The sequence below is a fragment of the Hydractinia symbiolongicarpus genome, chromosome 1 (assembly GCF_029227915.1).
Source record: "Hydractinia symbiolongicarpus strain clone_291-10 chromosome 1, HSymV2.1, whole genome shotgun sequence".
Classification (NCBI taxonomy): Eukaryota; Metazoa; Cnidaria; class Hydrozoa; order Anthoathecata; family Hydractiniidae; genus Hydractinia; species Hydractinia symbiolongicarpus.
Genome location: NC_079875.1, coordinates 38779440 through 38784439, shown reverse-complemented (window position 1 = coordinate 38784439; position 5000 = coordinate 38779440). Strand labels below are relative to the sequence as shown.

The 5000-nt window shown below is 42.5% G+C and overlaps 2 non-coding genes and 1 pseudogene across 2 annotated transcripts; all 3 read left to right on the top strand.

The window, feature by feature from the left end:
- Positions 1-1324, top strand: part of LOC130620389 (large subunit ribosomal RNA) — a 7097-nt pseudogene extending 5773 nt beyond the window's left edge.
- Positions 1325-2451: 1127 nt separating this feature from the next.
- On the top strand, positions 2452-4255 carry LOC130662785 (small subunit ribosomal RNA). The gene has a single exon (XR_008989102.1). It is a non-coding gene; the product is annotated as a small subunit ribosomal RNA (ribosomal RNA).
- Positions 4256-4427: 172 nt separating this feature from the next.
- LOC130654014 (5.8S ribosomal RNA) lies at positions 4428-4581 on the top strand. The gene has a single exon (XR_008984324.1). It is a non-coding gene; the product is annotated as a 5.8S ribosomal RNA (ribosomal RNA).
- Positions 4582-5000: the final 419 nt, after the last annotated feature.

The window sequence follows — 5000 nt, the reverse complement described above, 5'->3', positions numbered from 1 at the left end:
GAATGTTTGACATTTTAGGGCTTCTGGACCCCCCGCAGAGCCACAAATCGGGAATTTGTGCTCCTACCCGGTTTTAGCCTGAAGTGTTTTACATATCTGCCAAAGATTTAAGAAATACCTTCAATATTTCAGAAGCTATAGCGATTTACCTGTTTTTAAAAAGACCAAAAAAAGTAAGGCCCCAAAACAGGTACTTCCGGTTGACCTTTGACCTCCAAATTTTGCATGGTAATAGATCTCCAAATTTGCTACCATGAAATTCTTGTCCGTTTTTTATAAAAATGCTGACGTCAGCAGTTAAAATTTTTTGAAATTTTAGAATTTATGAAGGTTTGACCGTGCACTTTGTGACGTCATAAGTCTGGTTCTAGCCAAAGTCACACAAAAATATTCCGCCATTTTTCTTAAAATGCCTTTGTTTATAAGTTTGCTTTTTATGATTTCGTTAAAACGTTGTAGTTACTGAGAAAAAATTGTCAAAAAATGCATGTAAGAACCGTCCTATACAAAACACACTGGACGGTTTCTATTGTCAAAAACATTAAACTGTTAATAACATGAGAACGAGGCTTTCCAGCACCAAGGTTCTACAGGCAATTTTTCTTCTTACTAAATGGCCTATCCACTGACAAATATCTGCATCTACTTTTAAATGTTTCACAAAAGTTATTACTATTATATAAGTAAAATGATGACATTATGTTTAATAAGAGAGTATTATCAGATACGTATGTGTGAAACGGTGAAGTCTTAAGTAATAACTGGCTTGTGGCAGCCAAGCGTTCATAGCGACGTTGCTTTTTGATCCTTCGATGTCGGCTCTTCCTATCATTGTGAAGCAGAATTCACCAAGTGTTGGATTGTTCACCCACTAATAGGGAACGTGAGCTGGGTTTAGACCGTCGTGAGACAGGTTAGTTTTACCCTACTGATGAAGTGTTGTTGCAATAGTAATTCTGCTCAGTACGAGAGGAACCGCAGATTCAGACAATTGGCATTTGCACTTGCTTGAAAAAGCAATGGTGCGAAGCTACCATCTGTTGGATTATGACTGAACGCCTCTAAGTCAGAATCCGTGCTAGAAAGCAATGATAATTACCTCTGGATAATCTTAGGCGAACAAGAATAGAACGGCTTCTGTCGTTCCTAAGTCCCAATGCACTGAGTCGGAGAAAAACCGTCGAGGTGCTGCAACTATCAAAATCTAAAATTTCCAGAGATAAATCCTATGCAGACGACTTAAACAAGAACGTGGTATTGTAAAAAGTAGAGTAGCCTTTGTGCTACGATCTTCTGAGATTAAGCCTCTGTTCGACAGATTTGTCACTTTGTGACAAGTCCTTTTTTTAACCAACTGCTTTGTACCGTGGAGTACCAGTTATCTTGTGCTTACCTGAACTTTTTTTTTAAAAAAGGTGATGCGTGCGTGCTGTACCATTCATCTTTATCACCTCGGTTTAATATTTGGAGACACAGATGTATGGATTAAAAGTGTATGGATTAAAGGTGTATGGATTACAACTGTATCGATTACAACTGTATGTATAGATTACAAGTGTATGGATTACAGCAAGAATTACGGACTAGGGCTATGTTCAGGGTTAAGGTAAAGCCTAGGCTGGGGCCTAGGGGTAATGCTACTGCTTTGGATACGGTTGTGGGTCTTTTTTTTAAAAAAAAATTTTGGTGGTGTGGCGTACCCTCTCACTTCTTCAATTTCTCAAGCCGTTTATGTGTTATGCCGTATTTTGTTATTTTCAGGTCCCATGAGGCTTAACCGTCATAAAAATATGTTCGGAATGTTGCTGGGCCTATCAGTAACAAACGCGCATGCGTTACGGCACATTCCGGTTAACTTTAAAAAAAATCGATTTTTTTTCCTAAGTCCCCACTTTAGTGTCAGAAACTGGAAAAACGTGCTATATAATGTAGAGAGGGTAGAACAGAGAAGCAATGAGAAATGAGTGAACTCGACTAGAGTTTGGTTGTTATTGTTTCTTTGTGACACAATCTCTTATGCGTTGGTATCAGAGTTTATTTGTGTTGCTGTAAAGACTGTTGAGTTGTCATTCAGTTCTTACGGTAATACGGCTCTGGCTCAAGCAATGAAATGCAAGTCAAATTTTGTTCTTGCAGGACATTACTTATGTGTGTGCACGGGCTAACTGCTAGTCAAGTAGTAGTTTGTAGTCTCTAAAGATAGTGATATCTTTCTCATTGGTGGCTCTTGTGATGTTGGCAGATGCTGTTCAACTGATCCTGGGTTACTGAGAAGGAACGGTAGAAGGGCAAACACTCTGAAGCGTATGAATTGCAGCTATTTCTAAAGAATTGGCTACGATTTTACGTTGACGATTGTAGATACGAACGCCTGCGCCTGCAACACGTTACGTATTGCAGGTTGTAGTGTGTTTAAGTGAATGTAGCTGCTTGCTATTTCACGACCGTAGTTACCTGGTTGATCCTGCCAGTAGTCATATGCTTGTCTCAAAGATTAAGCCATGCATGTCTAAGTATAAGCACTTGTACTGTGAAACTGCGAATGGCTCATTAAATCAGTTATCGTTTATTTGATTGTACTTTACTACATGGATACCTGTGGTAATTCTAGAGCTAATACATGCGAAAAAATCCCGACTTCTGGAAGGGATGTATTTATTAGATTAAAAACCAATGCGAGTTTCGGCTCGTTTTCTTGGTGATTCATGATAACTTTTCGAATCGCATGGCCTTGCGCCGGCGATGTTTCATTCAAATTCTGCCCTATCAACTGTCGATGGTAAGGTAGTGGCTTACCATGGTTGTAACGGGTGACGGAGAATTAGGGTTCGATTCCGGAGAGGGAGCCTGAGAAACGGCTACCACATCTAAGGAAGGCAGCAGGCACGAAAATTACCCAATCCCAACACGGGGAGGTAGTGACAAGAAATAACGATACGGGGTCTATATAGGCTTCGCAATTGGAATGAGTACAATTTAAATCCTTTAACGAGGATCAATTGGAGGGCAAGTCTGGTGCCAGCAGCCGCGGTAATTCCAGCTCCAATAGCGTATATTAAAGTTGTTGCAGTTAAAAAGCTCGTAGTTGGATTTCGGAATGGGCCAGTTGGTCCGCCGCAAGGTGTGTACTGACTGGTTTGTTCTCTTCGCAAAGACTGCGTGGTGCTCTTTATTGAGTGTGCGTAGGATTTACGACGTTTACTTTGAAAAAATTAGAGTGTTCAAAGCAGGCTATCGCTTGAATACATGAGCATGGAATAATGGAATAGGACTTTGGTCCTATTTTGTTGGTTTCTAGGACCGAAGTAATGATTAAGAGGGACAATTGGGGGCATCCGTATTTCGTTGTCAGAGGTGAAATTCTTGGATTTACGAAAGACGAACAACTGCGAAAGCACTTGCCAAGAGTGTTTTCATTAATCAAGAACGAAAGTTAGAGGATCGAAGACGATCAGATACCGTCCTAGTTCTAACCATAAACGATGTCGACTAGGGATCAGCGGGGCGTTAATGAACGACCTCGTTGGCACCTACGGGAAACCAAAGTTTTTGGATTCCGGGGGAAGTATGGTTGCAAAGCTGAAACTTAAAGGAATTGACGGAAGGGCACCACCAGGAGTGGAGCCTGCGGCTTAATTTGACTCAACACGGGAAAACTCACCAGGTCCAGACATAGTAAGGATTGACAGGTTGAGAGCCCTTTCTTGATTCTATGGGTGGTGGTGCATGGCCGTTCTTAGTTGGTGGAGTGATTTGTCCTGGTTAATTCCGTTAACGAACGAGACCTTAACCGGCTAAATAGTCACACGATTCAAGAATCGTGACTGACTTCTTAGAGGGACTGTTGGTGTTTAACCAAAGTCAGGAAGGCAATAACAGGTCTGTGATGCCCTTAGATGTTCTGGGCCGCACGCGCGCTACACTGTCGGATTCAGCGAGTCTTAACCTTAACCGAAAGGTTTGGGTAATCTTTTGAAAGTCCGACGTGATGGGGATTGATCATTGCAATTATTGATCATGAACGAGGAATTCCTAGTAAGCGCGAGTCATCAGCTCGCGTTGATTACGTCCCTGCCCTTTGTACACACCGCCCGTCGCTACTACCGATTGAATGGTTTAGTGAGATCTTCGGATTGGCGCCATCGTGGCCGCAAGGTTGTGACGGATTGCCGAAAAGTTGATCAAACTTGATCATTTAGAGGAAGGTAAAAGTCGTAACAAGGTTTCCGTAGGTGAACCTGCGGAAGGATCATTACCGTTTGTCATTAGACAAAACCACTGTGAACTGTACTTAAGCGTGCGAGGTACTTAGGTTTTAAACGATGCTTCAATCGGCCTCGCATGCGACAAACCCGAATTTGTTTAACACACTTGTATTTCCAGTACTTCTACTCCTCGTTTGCAGGAGAGAAAAAACGAAACGTGACAACTTCTAACGGTGGATCTCTTGGCTCGTGCATCGATGAAGAACGTAGCCAGTTGCGATAAGTAGTGTGAATTGCAGAATTCAGTGAATCATCGAATCTTTGAACGCAAATTGCGCTCTCTGGATACCCAGGGAGCATGCCTGTCTGAGTGTCGTGTTAAAATCCATACACTTCGGTGTAAATAGAGAGTCCAGCCGACCGTTCGAGTCGACTGCCTCTTCATGTGCTTGAAACCGACCGCGTTCGTTGCGCTCTGTCGGAAGGCTCAACTTGCTTCTGTCCTTCTGTCTCGGAACTCAACGCAACATTGGCTCGGCTTCACAATGCGCTATGCGCAATCCAACTTTTGACCTCAGATCAGACAAGACTACCCGCTGAATTTAAGCATATTAATAAGCGGAGGAAAAGAAACTAACAAGGATTCCCTCAGTAACGGCGAGTGAAGCGGGAACAGCTCAAACTTAAAATCTCCGTTGCTTGCGACGGCGAATTGTAGTCTCCAGAAGCGTTTTCAAGGCGGATACACAGTGCTCAAGTTGCTTGGAACGGCACATCGTAGAGGGTGACAATCCC